This window comes from Phymastichus coffea, unplaced genomic scaffold (genome assembly GCF_024137745.1).
Source record: "Phymastichus coffea isolate CEN01 unplaced genomic scaffold, Cenicafe_Pcof_1.1 PCOF00002, whole genome shotgun sequence".
Lineage (NCBI taxonomy): Eukaryota > Metazoa > Arthropoda > Insecta > Hymenoptera > Eulophidae > Phymastichus > Phymastichus coffea.
Window position 1 is genome coordinate 1,545,585 of NW_026706813.1, and position 17,389 is coordinate 1,562,973.

The 17,389-nt window shown below is 46.9% G+C and overlaps 1 pseudogene; it reads right to left on the reverse strand.

The window, feature by feature from the left end:
• LOC131663467 (uncharacterized) overlaps window positions 1-17,389 on the reverse strand; it is a 107,255-nt pseudogene that overhangs the window by 73,661 nt on the left and 16,205 nt on the right.

Here is a 17,389-nt window from a genome sequence, read left to right on the forward strand (position 1 = left end):
CACTCCAGGTGGGTCCGGACAGAGGCCCATGGGGGCCACCGGCAGGACCCCCCGCCGAACGCTCCCTTTCGGAGAGGGTGGACAGCATCAACTCAGTGGAGTTAATGCTGAAGTGGACAACCACCCGCCGAGCACGTGGTCATCCCAACAGACGTCAAACCCGTGGTCGACAACAAGAGACGTCGGCCGCATTGTCCGAGGATGGAAACTCAGGTTCTCCGGAGAGGGCAATGCGAGCATCGACACCTTCTTGTCACCTTCTTGGCTGGACAACTCGAGAAGCAGCGCCGGACTCACGGAAGACGAGATACTCCTAGCTGTATCCGAGCTACTCGTCGGTCCTGCCCACGTCTGGTACGAGGCGATGAGGAATGAATCCTACGCGGATTTCGAAGCAGATGCGAGAGCATGGTTTGGGACTAGCGTGCAGCAACAGCAGCGTTTAATGAAGGAGGTTCAAAGCCGATATCAGGGCCCAGACGAACCAGTGAACGTCTACGTCACTAATATGATGGGCCTAATGAATCGGCTGAACCCCAAGATGACGCACGAGAATCAACTGGACCTGCTGCATGCCAACCTCCTCCCGGACATTCAGGGCCAAATACGAAGGTCAGAAGTAGACTCCATACGGACCCTGAACGCCCTGGCCACGGCGGCCCAGAATAGCTTGCATCAGCGAAGGATAGAGCGGACGGTACCAGACCCTCAGTCGACTCTGTATCCTGAGTTAGCGTACCACCCCCGCGCCGACGTGAGCAAGGGTCGTAAGGGCAAGGTGTCAGCCATGTCCGGCGACAAACCGGAGGTTAGCGACAGGTTGGATCGCATGGAGAAGGTACTCGAGAAGGTGACGCACCAGGTCGTCTACACGCCGACGCCCTCAGGGGCGACACCTAATCCGAGCCTGGAGTCGGTCGATGGCGAGAAGAAAGTCTTATCCACCGATATATTGAACCAAATGCTGCTGTCTCTCAGGGAGATATCGGAGGGGATAAAGAAGAATCACGCCGACAAAAATCTGACCTCCGAGGACCGAGCTAAGAAGCCGGAGACCCCTCGCAGATGAGAAAGGGATTTCTCCAGGCCAATTAAATGCGTCGAGTGTGGCCTATTGGGGTACAGAAGGAAGTACTGTCCCCAATGTAATAAGGGAAACGAGGAAAGGAGTGGTTAGGTGGGGTTGACCCCACTCCTTCATCCCTTAACCCAAACCCCGTTAAGGAGATCTCGCGGCCTTCGTCAGCACAGTCCGCACCGTTAGTAACGAGCGTGTTGAGCGACGAGAGCGCGAACTCCCCTGATGACGCCAATGATGAACGTGGCGGTAAAGTGAACGCGGAGAAGAAAGGTAATGACGTCAGTAAAGCCCAAGACCCTGGACCGGCCGAGGTGGTGGCCAATGGATCGCACACGCCCTCGGGGGTACGGGTAGCGGCAGATAAACCGTCGAAACGTAATCCCATGGAAACTCCGATCGTCCGAACCAAGGTGGTTCGGACGACAAGTGACGTTACTCTACCACGCAAGAGCACAGTGGCTAGCGCTATGGTGTACAAGGAACAAAGCTGTGGAACCGTCGAAACTGTTTCCCGATATTCCCCGGAACAGGAGACGCGTTGATGGCTACCGGTGAAAATAGGGGACTTACAGATACGGGCCCTCTATGATCCGGGAGCTTCCACCACAGCCATGGGTAGTAATGCTCTGCAGATAGCGTCTGTGCTAGGCGTCAGATTGGACACCACCCACAGCAGGACTACTAGACGGTCGTAAGTTAACGATCGTTGGTCACGTTATGTTGCCGTTTACCGTGGGGAAGATGACGATACCGACGAGAGTAGCTATCCTCCCTACCCTCGTCGATGAATGTATCCTAGGAGTGAACTTTATTAGGTTATTTAGAGCAATACTTGATCCGGATGATGATACATTACTGCTCAAGAAATCACAAACCAAGATGAAACTAGAAGTAGCTAGTTTGTGGGCTGGTCCGAGATTAGCTACTATCGGACTAGCCGAAGCAACAGCCTCTCAACGGGCGATATTGCAGAAGACCATCGGCGAGGCCTTATCGCAGGCCCCCGTGGGACTGGGACGTGCAACGGGCATCGAATACGAGATTCGGGTCAGTGATATGGTACCATTCAAGACCGAATCTCGACATATCACTGCCTTTACAGTGCCCGGACTAGGACATCTTCGGTTCGCACGAATATCCTTCGGTCCCTCGTACGCCGACGCCACCTTCCAACGGTTGATAGCGTGATCGGATCCGAGCTTGGCGGTTTCGCCTTCGCCCGTTTGGGCGATATCATCGTAGTATCGTCCGAATTAGGAGATCACCCGCGACGTCTTAAAACCGAGTTGGACAGGTTGTGTAGGGCTGGCCTCTCGATTAATCGAGAGAAAAGAGTGTCTTCTGCAAGCCTGAGGCCATATACCTTGGTTTGCTGATCATTCACGATGCGACCCGACGACAAGATCTCTATCACCGAGGGAGCTGAGGAGACGAGCGTCCCGCCTAATGCGAGCGATGCGACGATACGCGGAAACGAATGTGCCGACACTACAGGTGACACACTCCGGAATGACAACGCGACAACTTCGAGCCCATCTCGTTACGTGCCTTCCGATTCCTTCGTCAAGATCCCTATAACCACCTCATCAGCTAATGCGGAGAAGCGCGCGCGAGGGAGACCTCGCAAGTATGCACTAACCACACACACTACACAACATCGACAGACTACACGAGCCCCCCTTTCATCGTCGGGAAAAGGAAGAGGGGCAGACCACCGAGAACGCCAACCGTGGATGCATGAGGCCCGGCGAACGAAGGACCTGGGAGACTGACGTCAAGGACCCCACCTTTCGACCCCGGCGTCGAAGGCCTTGGGAAGCCGAACAGGCGCCCACCTTCGATATCCGAGGAAAATATTCGGGATACTGATGTATAGAATTTTGCAGGATGCAGATTACCGTCGAACAATTCGAGCAAGCGGCGGCCGCCCTCGTCGGTCTAGATTTGGGCCCCGCCGTGGAAGGAGTGGTGCATGCCGCTCTGCACCTCCTAAGCACCCGAAAGGAAGAGGAGGAACAAGTACGGGTGCAAGCTCACGAGAGCTCGTCATCCATGCTTATTAAAGAGCTCCCCGCGGAGGAGACCACCACGCGCACGTCGACGACACCCGGCATCGCGCGTGGCGATACCACGCCACTGCCTGGACCCCCAGCGGAAGCCATCCCGCTGAAGGCCCCACCAACCTTCGTTGGCACCCAGACGGACGGGGGTTTCGCCGACGTGACCTGGCGCCCTAGGTTCACCAGCCAGACACCTCCGTCTGGCAGACGAACCTGGGAGGAGATAGTAGAGGGGTTGAAGGAGGTCGAGCGAGGCTGGGTGACCATCAACGCCCTCCAACGAGCCGTGTACGTCGAGTATGACGCGTACACGGCTGCGGGACACCGCCCCGATAACATGGACCACTGGGGTAAGGTGGTGTCCCGCCGACGCCAGTTCGCGTTGGCGCTCAAGGAAGTCCAGCGCCGTCACCGCCAGGCCCTCGAGGGCCCGGTTAGTGACACATTCATGGCCCTCTTCCAGCCTCCGATCGTCGGAGCCAGATCAGCGGCTCCGTAGGCCAGGTCGGAGGCCACGCCATGCCAGGGCCCGCGAACGTGCGGGGTAAACCTGGTGGTGAATGTGGACAGCAGCCATGAGGGTCAAGCAACAGGGCCCATCCATATTAATGTGGTAGTAGGACCCACGGGTGAGGATCCCACGGTCGAAAGACCACTGTGGTCCGTCCCGAACCGTAGCGACAGGTTGCCACTGACCCCCAGGGAGCGAGGCCTCCCACGGGGCACCCTATCCCGCGCTCAGTGGGAGGGGTGCAACGTGTGCCACTACCCCGGGGTGACCCGCACCGACCGGTGTCCCCGCGTGAGACATCATGCCGACCTGGTCCAAGAGAGGCTGGGATGGGAGGCACGCGGGCGTCCTCCGTTAGATGACGAGGGCCAGGAGGACTCAACAAGACCAGCCAGGTGATCGTTCCCTGCCCCCGTGGGCAGGGCCACACATACACTACTGCTCCAAATAAATGTTGTTCTAAACACCACATGGACTGTGACCCTTTATTATTCTTTCTCCTCTCCACCCTGAAAGGGACAGCGCTAATATGATTATCGTCGAGGACACCGTAGATCCAGACTGGAAGAGGGCTGTGACGGTAAACGTCAAATTAGCGCTAATAATCTAACCTAATTGCTGCCTGCGGGGGCAGCACCTACCGGGGAGACGAAAAACTTAACGAAGGAATTCGGCACGCGAGCAGACGGAACGCGCGCGATTGAAATTAAACGAGTGAAGTACTGACCATCATCACGCTCACCCGCAATTACGACGCTGGTTACCGATACGCGAGCCAGAGATCGAACTATACAATCGGAGTGTCCGAATTAGAGCCGAACACCAGCGACCGTTACCACCGAATGCTAACCTGAGCCAGCTGAAGGCCATTGTACCGGCGATATCGAACAGTGTGTGTGAGGTTTCGCCATCGAGGGCGAAGCCATGTGCGCGCGAGTTCGCGATCCGCGACACGAACTAACAAACAGATCGCTTTTACGCAGTGTGACTTGTCACCGAGATCTTCGAGCGTCTGCCGAATAAAGGTAAGCTGGCCAGCTTAATCTCGCGATCGCGATTGCATGCGTAACAATTAATTTTCCGTGCTCGAAGCGTGCATGTAGTAGCTCTACGGACAAAGAGCAGCGAGCGTCCCGACACTGCATGTTGTTGTCGAGCGAGCGCCGATGTAAACATAAAAACGCGGGCCGATCTAATGTAGCGTTTTGAGAGATAATAAAGAGTTTTCGTACACGATATTAACAAGTACTTTCAGAACATTCTCTTCACTCCCGTAGATAGTTAGTTGACTGACATCCGTTCCCTCTTGCTCCCCGACTTTCTTATTTGATATAGGTGATTGCGAGCGCGTTTACGCGATCATCGTAATAAAAATAATTAAACGGTAAGCTATACAACCGTTACAACAAGTACAAGGTTTGACTTCATTATTTTATGTTTAGAAATTATTAGTTTTATATAGTATTCGCCTGATACTAGAATATTCATTTCAGCGACCCTTTCATAAATGGTATTGTAGCAAATATGTCTTCAATTCTTTTTTTTTCTTGCGTCGCTTGTTTTCTACCTTTTTCGAGAATGAACAGGCGTGGACTTGACGAAAACATCGAAAAGTCGCGGAAGACTGCACAGCGCTTTTACGTTCAATTGTTCCGTAGTGCAAGCACATTAAGTGATTGATGTTTGTTGGATGTAGTATTCGTAATATATTGTGCAAAAGATGGTTCGTTATTGTTATGTTTGTAAAGAAGAAAAACAAGGCGTTTCTAACGGCAGATCCTTTCATAAGTGAGTATATTTTTATCTATCGAATATTTATTTTTAGGTTATTAATCAACTTCACAAGTACTTACGAAAGGCAATAATTATTGGAAATATTTTTCATTCAAATAAATGGTTTTATATAGTTGTAATAGCGCAGATAACTATTGTGTTATTATATGAAAGAAGAAATAATATGTTTTTCGCAGATTTCCAATAAATGAATAGATTTTTCTGAGTATGCAAATCCTGAACACAGGAGGTTGAAAAGAGGGATTGGTATCAAGCCCTCGCGGAATTTGTATAGGTAACTATCAAATCGAAATAAAACAATCAGACAAACTTACGTTTGTCGAACTTTAAATTCGTTAAAAGAACAAATGATTGTAGAACTTCAAGTTATTACAGGTCGCATATTTGCGAACAGTTGCAAAAACAAAAACGATAAATCATAAAGCGAGAAAAAGTTGTTAATAATATCTTACAGGGAGCTTCTAAAACGAAAAGATTTTTTTTGATTCGCTTCAGCGCGAGATGCTGTTGCTCAACAAGAAATAATTAAAAAAATTTTTTATTTTCACCTTCGATGTTCTGAAAATTCGTTGAAATTAAAAAACGTTAATATTTTATTAGATATCATTGGTGCTATTAATAATATTATTTTTTCAATAGGACTTCAATCGTCCAATCTGAAAGTTGTAACTACAGTACGAAAATAAATTATCCTGGACACAGCCACATTCTTCAATACGTTACACACACTTGTGAGAATGTCTTAAATTCAAGGTATGGACTTTACATTATCAGAACATATGAATGCAGTCGTGGCATTGGTTATAGTTAATTTTTTTCAATTATTTTATTATGAGACATAATCTTTCGTTTATACGTATAAGATAACGGATAAAAGCTATTCATTTATACGGAACTTATGACCCCGAATTTTCCTGGTAGTGCATGTTATACAATATTATATGTGAAAAAATAATCTCGATCTTGTAGCACAATGAACGATTTTTTAACCATTGCGCGATTCTGCTTTCTACTTAAACATTTCAGCATGATAATTGACAATAATTGTTATATATAATTATACATATTAAAACTTTCAGAGTTAGTTTCCATATTTTTTAAGATAGATAATAAATAAGTAGCTTTCACACAACATACTTCATACAAAAGTTATACTACAATTTATATTGTAACAAAATTTACAATTGAATGCAATGAGCACTTATGCAAGCGCGTGTAGTCATAATAACAAAGTTTTTTTCTAAGTAAATCGTTGTTGAGTACACCGTTTAATAATTATTGACAAATCGTTTTTTTTCCTTTTTTATTTGTAACTGTTCTATAATATTTTGTTTTTTATAATATTGATATTTTATTTCACAATAATTCAACATTGAGAGATTCTTTGATTATTTTATATGTGATCGGTGATTAAAAAATGCTGTTAAGTAGTAATTATTATTACTAACTTATACGAAACTTGATAAAAGTTCAAACATTATTTTTTATGAATTATATAATTAATTATTTTTGTGTAGCTTATTTTATACCTTCTACTCTTTATATTTACATATAACGTTCATTGATTTTTTTGCAGTTCACCACTGCAAGCCAATTTGCAAGCATCGAGTACAAAAAATATCATTCTCCATACTCATAGTTATATTAACAATAAGCTCAATTGTGATGAAAATGAAAGAATTGCAAATGTTAGGAAAAGGTATTGTGAATAATTATATTATTCAATACAGTAATTAAATTTTATGTAAATATCACTTAATTGAAGTAACAGATACTTATAACTCGAATAAGAGCACTACAAAACTCCACGCTGTACCAAATATATTAATTATGCAAATAGTATATTGTTATAAATTTTATTGAATTTGTAGAGTATCAATTTTGAGTGAAGATGCTTGCGAGAAGAACCTCCAGTCAAAAGAGATAAATCTGATAATAATAATATATCGACAAATAGCATTGATTTTTTGTATAACAATTATAGCGACGAAAGGGAAAGGTTTGTTTTGCCGGTATTGAAATTTTTACATAGAAAACTTGTTTACAATATAAGTCATTGTTAAATTTATCCGAAACAAATCTTTCAAATAGGTCCACAGCCACACCGTTAACAGTGTAAAAGAGGTAACTACTAATAAACAAATTAGATTAACTGTTGGCTATAAAATGCAACGATTACCGAAAATCGTCAGACTCACGCGAGGTTAATGAGCGGCTAAACGAGAGGAGCCGCGTTCGGTTCGCGAGAGAGAGAGAGCGTGTAGGGGCAATGACCGGGAGGGGAGGCTCCGACCGGCAGTATGACTGTGTCACTCAGTCCGCTTGTATCGTGCGTCTAACCTGTTCCCGAGCCCTTCGAAGTTTTCGTGCGTTTTCCTGGTGACATTGCGAACTTTGGTGCGGTGTGCTGAGTGCAGCAGCAGCAGCAAGAGTAGCAGCAGTAATTGCATCAGCAGCAACAGCAACAACAGTAGTAGCAGCGACAGCAGCAACAACTACAGCAGCAACAGTAATCGCGGCGGTGCGGCGAGCAGCGAAGCGGCGTTTCAGCGATTTGCTATTCGGATACGGTTGGCCACCGTATCCTCATCGTTCCCGCGGTAGGTGCACCTTCCCCTTCTTACCGTTGTAATTTGCGTGCGATCCCGCGCAGCGTGCGCGAGGAAAATTAGTTGTTGCGTGCGAGCGGTTAGTTCGCGGTAATCGCGGTTTTCTCTCTCTCTCAATCTGCGTGTGTTGTCATTCGCGCAAGCGTGCGTAAGTCTCTCGGCAAAACCCTCGTGTAACTAAGTTGCATAAATAAAGTGAATATTAATCGTCATCTTCAAGTTAAATAGTCGTTATTGTGTTATTCCTTTGTCCGGAGGTCGCGTCAGTATTTGTTTACAGTAGATTCGAATTCGCCGGTAGCGTAGCACGAATCACGAAAATAGTGATGGGCGGAAATCTTCAACTTGGGTTCCAGCGGCGGCCGCACTAGCGCTACTAGTAAGGGCGACAGCGCCGCCAAGCGGTGAGTTGGGGGAACCCAGCTCGGAATAGTAAAGAGATTCTGCGCAGGCGCACTCCGAGACAAGGTAGGTTGCTGTGCTTTGAGCACAGAGATAACAAGGCGTCGTCTAGTCGTAAATAAAGGTACGTTTACAAGATTACAGACTAAACGGCAGCCTGTTACAAAAAGTATGTGCTACAATCGGCAAGATTTTGTTAGCGAAAAAAAGTGGCAATTTTTTCTAGATTATGTAAAAAATGCAAGGTAGGCTAAAAAGAATTTACAAAGAAATTATACAAATTCTGTGAAAACTTTCAAGCAGCTTAAAACGACAATGAAAGCCAAACATTGTTCAAACAAGGATAGTGAAGAGTTTATAAAAGTACGTTTTCTCTTTACATTGTTATGTTAATATTATGCAGCTCTCGCTTCATTTAATTTATTTTTATAATTTCTTTTTATGACATTTGAAGAACAGTGATCAATTATTATTTCGTTTGTAGACCTTGCCGAGTGGTGTGCAAACTTTACTTTCAAATATTCTACAAGGCAAAAGGTATAAAACGTATCCTGAAGAATTGCGCAATTTTGAACTAAATTTACATTTTTATTCGGCGAATGCTTATACCTTTTTAAATGAAAATTTTGAAGAACTTTTACCATCTTTGTCAACCCTTAGAAGTTATTTGAGACAGTATAATGTCAAGGCTGGAATATCATACGAAGCTATAGCCAGTGTACAAAGGTTAGTGGAAGAAACTGAAAAAAAAGAAAAACATATTGTGTTTAATTTAACATGTGATGAAATGGCAATTCGTCAAAAAGTAGAGTGGGATGCAGCTACGAAAAAATCGATTGGATTTGTTGATTATGGAACGAGCAAAATTTCTTTGGACGAGCAATCAAAAGAATCAATAGCCAATAGCGCGTTCGTGTTCATGCTAGTTGCGTTGAATTGTTATTTTAAGATAGCGCTTTCGTATTATTTAATCAAAAGCTCCGATGGGAAGGGCAAATAGCATTTTTGTTTGGTTGTGAGAGGCGTAAAGGTTATAAGTGTTTTGCGTGCTCGGCGATTTCTTGCTATTGAAAAATATGGATCAAAGGATTTGCATCAAATTTTGTTAAAAAATAAAATAAAGTGCTCCAAAACACTTGAAATGTTGACGGTGGCATACGGTGAAACTGTTCTGAGTAAAAAAAATGTTTACAAGTGGTACAAACTCTTCCAAGATGGCCGGAAAGATGCCAATGACGAGCCTCGCTCTGGACGCCCAAGCATGTCAACAACTGATGAAAATGTTCAAGTAGTAAAGAAAATTGGTCTGGAAAATCGTCGAATCACTATCAGAGAAGTTGCTGAGGTTGTTGGTATATCGCTTGGCTCGTGCCATGAAATTTTTTCTAACGTTTTGGGTATGAGACGTGAACAGAAAAAAAAGCAGGGTTAATGAACTTATAAAATACTTTAAATCGTTGACAATTAACGGCACACCCATTCTAAAAACTAAACAACATACTGGTTTCTTAGGATTAATTACTGGGTTGAGAAATGTCCTAGCGATCGCAGAAGATCTATATGCAACATATTCAAAGTTTCACTTTCTGTTAACATAAAAATTGTCACAGGATCATTTAGAAACTTTTTTTTCGTACATTAGAAGATTCGGAGGATTTAACAATAATCCTACCGCTAGGTAATTCAACGGAGCGTATTGGAAGTTACTTGCGCATGTTAGTATTAGTATTCCTTTATCGGCTAATTGTACGCCGCGCGACGACGCAATACTTGCGAGAGTAGATGTCAACTCTAAAAAAAAAAGGTGAAGTCCCAATGGAAATTAATGTCATTGAACTTCAGACCATTTTTGACCTCCTTGATGATATTCATTTAAGCGACTACGTTAATGATGTAGTTGTCTACATATCTGGAAGTGTCGTGAAAATAATTAAAAAAAAAATCTCGTGCTTAACTTATTGTAAACAATTGGAAGTAGAAGATCTCAATGTAAGTGGGAAAGATAAAGTTTTGCCAATATCAAAATTGCAACGACGCAAATGCTATGGCAAATTAATTTCTGCTTCTTTCGATGTTGTTGAGATTTGCCGAATTGCTGAGAGAATCTTCAGATTACAAATCTGTGCAACTGAAAAAAACGTGTTAGAAAAAATGGCGTTGAAGACAATGCACGTGTTACCAAGCAGCATTTTCAATCAAAGTGAACACGTGTTTGAACAAGACATTTTATCAGATCATCGCACGCAACTAATAAAAATGGTTGCAAAAAAATATCTGGAAATTCGTCTGCATTATGCAGCTTCAACAGACTATGAACAAAAAGAAAGAATAAGAATGAGACTGAATAAACTGTTATTATTCAAAGGTGTTTAAGGGCATTGGTAATGGATTTTAAAAAGTACTATTATTTTACAAAAATATTTTATCCTGTTACAAAATTCATTGTGTTCTTAAAATGCTTATTGTTAATAATAAATATTTTAAGTTTTGAATAATGAATTATTTCTGTACATTACATATAATCAATTTGCCAAATGATTATATTTATTACACTGCAACAAAGCTATTTCAAAAGAAGAAAATCAAGATCTTATCGTCAATGTAATTTCTTTTATCGTTTTCAAATCTGGAGTAAATTAACATTCATAAAAATGTATTTAGATATACAGAACATTCTTCAAATAAAAATGAAAATGATAAAAAGTACGCATACTCTACTAAAATGTATGTTTCCGTAGGTTACGATACAGAAAGTAAGTTAGAAAGAATAAAAGCTCAAATGTGTTGCTCGAAAAAAGAATATAAAAATGCAAAGCGCGATACAACAACAAAATAATAGTAACAATAATAACAACAACAAGAACAATAATAATAACAACAACAACAATAATAATATTGTAACGAGTTTAGACACTCGTTACGTCCCTCTCTGCCTGGCCCGCACTACTTTATAACTATATTGATAATCTAGATGTTCACAGGCAGAGAGAGGCGTGCGAGGGGCTAGCGGTTGGCTATAACCGTATTCTTCAGTTGGTAAGAAAGAGAGAGAGAGCACTATAGGGCACTCGAGAATGCGGGCGAGCGAGAGAGAGAGAGAGAGCTCGAGCACGTGTGCGCGGCAAGTGCCGGCTTGTCGCGGCCGCGAGAGAGCGAGCGCCGCGGCAATGGGAGCCCGCCCTCGAGAGAGAACGGATGCGCGTCCAGCTGAGCTGCCTAGCAGAAAGGGAAGCTACCCCCGCAATCGCCGACCTTCCGTGCTCCCGCTTACGTTCGCGACTCGCGTGCGAGTGTGTGAGAGACGACGTGCCCCGAAGCCGTTCCTGGTGCGCCCGTTCGACCCCAGGACGACCGAGCGAGAGAGACGAGTCGGGAGCCGCTTGCTGCGACAAGCCTCTGCCGAGCCCCGCGAGTGAAAATGTGTGCGAGGAGCCCGCTTCGTACTGTAAGTACCGGCTAGTTACTTTGCTTGCTCTCTCTCTACGCTACTGCAGCCTGCTCTCTTTATTCCACCGCTGTACCCTGTTCATTCTTCCGACATAACCCTTTTGTTCATTTTGTTCTGTATCACTTATGATTCTACTAGTTAGTAAACGCTCTTATCTATCAACCTCGCTCTTTATTTGACGCGCTTGGCTCTTTCCTCGATTCCTTGCGTACGCAATCAGAACCGCGACCTATCGCCGATTACGACCGCACCGCGCCTGCTACCAGATTCGAGCACCTGTGGCTGCAGCGGACCGATTGCCGACTTCAAGGACGGGCACACGAGGCCCCAGGTAAGCGGTGCCGTACCCCCTGCGACGAGCTGCCTAACGCGCAGCTCGTGTCTCTCCCCTTTGTAACAGGAAAACCTAAAACCCCGTTACAATTTGGCGCCCAACTCGGTTAATTTAGGTTAACCCGCGTACCCGATAGAATATTCAAGATTTTGGCTTCGCGGTTCGCGGGAGAGAACACCAAGGAATTTCGAAAGCCCTTTGTTTTGAATATCGAGAGCCAGGCAGCGCGAGCGCGCGAATGTAAACAACGCGCCCGGCGCCGCATTCCAGAGCGAAACGTGAAACTAGCCTTGATATAACTCGTGCGACAATATTACAGCGACTAGTTTAAGAGCGTGCGATATATATAAATTGAGAAGTGTGGATCGAATGCGTGTAGCGCGGAATGTCTAGAATTTGGCTCTCCCATTCCTTGCGATTTGTATTCGCAAGTACGCGCGCGTAGCATTGTGTATGGTATGCGTGGCGATACGTATGAGCGTGTACGTGTATGAGAGTGTATAGCATAGGCATACGCTAATAGTAAGTAAGAAGCGCCGTGTCGTGCTAGTGCGTGCGCACGGTAAACAAGACACAGGGCTAGCAATAGCTGCGGCGCGCAAGCCGCAAGCGTGGTGCGACCGATCGATATTTCGATCGCTCCACACGAAGCACAAGTGGTGCGAGCATTACTAGTCGGCGCGCGCGGTGTGACAGAGGCCTTAAGCCCACACCAGCGCAATAGCGCGGCCGATCGATATTCGGCCGCACTTACATATAACAAGGTGCACTTAGAATAGCGCGGCGAGTCAGCTGTGAGTGTACTGCGGTGCAGTAGCACTCACAACGTGTAGCACGGCGCCGGCACTCACGGCATAATAGCTGATTCGCACCTGCGCAGTGTAAAATATGAACAATTCTTTTTCTTTTTCGGTTTAATAATTAAAAATCGACATTTTGGTCGTTTCCTTTCTGTTTTTTTTTTGTGTTTTGATAAAAAGTAGATTACACCAGCTTTTTGCGTGAGAGTGAGTGATTTGAATGGGATTGATTTCTTTTGCGCTGCGTAATAATTATCCTGAAATTGCAAACCAGTCTGCACTACATTCTTTTTTTTTATTAAAGATATTGATTTTTCTTGCCAATAAAAATTAAATTAACCTCAAAAATTTTATTTAGATAAAATTCTTACTTTTTTTTTTTTGTCACTCTCTTTTCAAGAATTAAATATCGGTATTCTGGCTTGATATAGCCCCGATTTTATAGTGAATCGAAAATTTTACATGAAATTGGATTTTCCGAGCATTTTGCTGTAAATTTAATTAAATTTAGACTCAATTACATAAAATCGATAATTCAAACATGGATTTCACGGAATTGGCTATTTTTCGAGAGAATGCACTCAGAAACTTAAAAGACTGGATTGCAAACCGCAGTAGCATCAAGCTGGACGCAGACCTGCGAGCGTTTGAATTACGTGAGGAAGGCAGCCTTTTCGAGCGCGGTAACAGATTGTACGAGCGACTGAATGGCGAGTATAATCCAGAAGATTTCATAGCAACAGCAGATTTGCAGGACGAGACAACCTGTGCCCGACGAGATACATTATGCATCGACTTCATACGGAGCAGAATACCGGGCGAAATAGGTGACCCTCTCCTGCACAGCATGGTAGCATCAGCAATAAATTCAAATCCAAACGACGATACAGAAGAAAACATACGAACCTCGTCCAGAATCGACTCTCCCCAGGACATGTCGATAACTACGGCAGTCAAAAGTGAGACATGCTCGACAACTACCGATGCAGGCAACTATCGCCAAAGGCAAGAGGAACAGGCACAAGGCTTGGGAGCCCCGCACGCAACGGATAGCCGGCCAGCCTTAACAACGTTCGCGACAGCACCGCAGAGCGTGCCGCGAATGTCTGCACGGGAACAACCACCGAGCTCAGCCTATGCAGAGCCCGCCGCCGGTCCAGGGAACGCAAAACGTCCCGACGACCACGACAACAACGGTGATTTACACCACAAGTACGAGCACATTACCTCGTAGATTAGTGGCGGCGAACAGCGCATTCTTGGCGAACACGCAGGAATTCGACAGAGCGGGTCATGCGATCGTGCACCGAAAATTGCCAGACGGTAACATTTATGCCCTACCGAAGCCCGCGGCCAGTATCCTCGAAGACGCCCTGATAGAGAAAGCATCATTCCACCGAAGGCTACAAGAAAATGAAAAACACATAGCCCAGATTCTGGAAGAACACAGGAAAGAAAGCAGACAATGGCACGAGGCATACGCGAAAATAAACGCTCGTGTCGAGAAGACCGAAAAATTAAATAGACTGCTGCACGAGCAGCTGGGGCTCGTGACAGTTGCAACTACAAAAGGACGAGTTGAGCAAGAGACACAAAGCATGACACCTCGCCGACAAAAATCCGTCAACTTTAATGACACTTTTGGCGTACATTATTATGACTACAAAGACATCTCAGCAAGTGACCAGTCTACGCTCAACTCGCAAGGACCAATACTTAGCTCAACGACAAGGCCGAGTTGCATGAGCACGCCATGCACACCAGCGACTACGACAACGGCGGCGTCTCAGGTGCCAAGAGCGTCGTACAGCAGCTCACCGGCTACCTCACCAACCCCTGCACGCTTGAGCTGGGGGAGGGGGGGTGCAGGCGCAGCATTCTGCCTTACCGCTCTCGCGGGAGGGTAGCGAGCAGCTGCAGATGATGGCGCAGCATCCGCAGGGCTCGACGACGAGTGCCATGGGGAGCACTCAGCTGAGCACGGACTACTCCCGCACGGGCTCCCAGAGTAAAAGCCTGGGATAGACTGTCCGTGAATGGAAAATGAAATTTTCCGGGGAGTCAAACGTTACCATCGAGGAGTTTCTCGAGCAGGTGGAGGAGAACAGCCGTCTCGACCAAGTGTCAGAGGCCCAGTTACTCGACTCCATGGTGGCTCTGTTTGAGAAGCCAGCCCTGTTTTGGTACCGCCAGATGCGGCCAATGTGGACTGGCTTCCAAGATTTTAGAGAAGCTGCTCTTGCCTCTTATAGCAAGTCACGCCGCTGTAAAAGGAGCCTTCCCGTTGAAGCAAACCGCCGGACTCAAGGTGAAGACGAGCCGGTCCGAGATTACATAGTCTCGCTCCTAACAATCTTTAGCCGCTTTGAGCAGCCGTGGAGCCAACGGGATCAGATCGACTTGATCATCGATAACATGCTGCCTCCCCTAAGAGGGAGGATGCGCAAGATAAGAGGGCAGCTAACCACGGTCCAGAAGGTGCTCCTTGCGGCTCAGAAGGCCGAAGAGGATGAGGCCACAGAGCAGTGGCAGCCTCCTCCGGCGCAACAGAGGTGTATGCTGCCGGAGGCAGCATACAAGCCCAAGACGAAACCAGCCAAGCCTAGAGCCACAGTGGCCTCGCTCAGTACCCGGCCCCCGAGCTTCACAGAGAAGGACTTGGAGCAAAGTCTGAAGAAGTTCATGGAGGAGGGCTGGAAGACCTTCATGAAGACCCTGCCGAGTGGCTCGGCTGCGGTGAGCGCAGAGCAGGCCAAGGAAACCCAGGCCACGAGAGCCTCAGCTCCGGGCCCAGATGGCGCAGCCAAGAGCCAGGGCGGAGCCCCGTACCGAGGTCGAGGTAGGGGCCAAGGCCGAGGCAGAGGAGCCTCCCAAGGCGGAGGCGGGTAAGCGCAGCAATGCCCCAGGAGCGAGAAGAACAAGGGCAAGCCGGCAGGGCCCAACGAAAGGGTCGCCTGCTGGGGTTGTGGCTGGCCAGGTCACACCAAGGTTACTTGCCCCGAGTGCTCAACAATAGCAAAAAACAAGAAAGGGAGCACGTAGACAAGGTCCCTGCCGCTCCTCTCTCAAACGCCCGGACCTTCGAAGCTGACGGCGCGACGGGAAATTCGCCGACTCCGCAGAGCTGCAAGGCCGACTCAACGCATGCCACGAGTCGTGAGCCAAGCGCCGAGCGTGTAGTAGGTGCGGACGGTACCGTGGTCAGCGCATTAACGGAGAAGCACCCCAGGTGGTGGCTGACACTGAACGTCGGCCCATTTACGTTTCGAGCGTTATACGACACCGGTGTATCACGCACAGTGCTGAGCTCAATCGGCCTGCAAATGGCCACGGCCATGAATCGGCCAGTTAAGTACGCAACCGGCTCGGTAGCGAGGGCTATTGACGGACGCGCGGTGCCAATAGTAGGCAGCGTGTCCTTGCCCTTTCGCATAGGAGAAGTAACGCGACCTCTCGACTGCCTCATCCTGTCGGAGGCAGAGACAGACTGCACTCTTGGAGTAGACTTTGTGCGAGCCTTCTCGGCCAAGCTTGATCCTGACACCAACCTGGTGAGGATCGCGGGTTGCGAGGAGGAAGTAGCCGCCATTCTCTCCTCCTTGGGGACGTACGAGGTAGCGAGGCTATCGTCGTTAGGCATCGAGGATGCCACGTCGGAACAGAGAGCAGAGGTCGAGAAGTTGATGCGCGAGCTTCTGCCTGAGGCCTCGAGCGAGCATATTGGTTGCACGGGCTGGATACAACACGACGTGGATGTAGGATCGGCGAGGCCGATCAAACAAAAGTATTACCCGGTTTCGCAAAGGATAGAGCAAGAGATGCACGAGCAAGTGCACAAGATGCTTCGGATGGGAGTCATCCGCAAATCCACGAGCGAGTGGTCGAGTCCAGTAGTGATGACTCGGAAGCAAGATGGCTCATATCGCTTCTGCGTGGATTACCGGAAGGTGAATGCCGTATTCCGCGTCTCCGCGTATCCCCTTCCCTTCATGGACGTGATACTGCGCAAGATACAGCACGCGAGATATATCAGCGCATTGGATTGCTTGGGTGCCTTCTGGCAGATACCGCTGACGGAGCGGTCAATCCCGATCACGGCGTTCACCGTGCCAGGCATGGGTTTATACGAATTCGTTCGTATGCCCTATGGCCTGGCAGGCGGTCCGGCCACATTCCAGATGTTGGCCGATAAAATTATACCGCCGGAAATGGAGCCGTACGCGTTCGCGTACATAGACGATCTCATAATCGCAACGGAAACATTCGAGGATCACCTCAAGTGGCTGACTCGGATTCTCCAGAGGATCAAAGAGGAGGGTCTCACGATTAACCTGAAGAAATCGAAGGTAT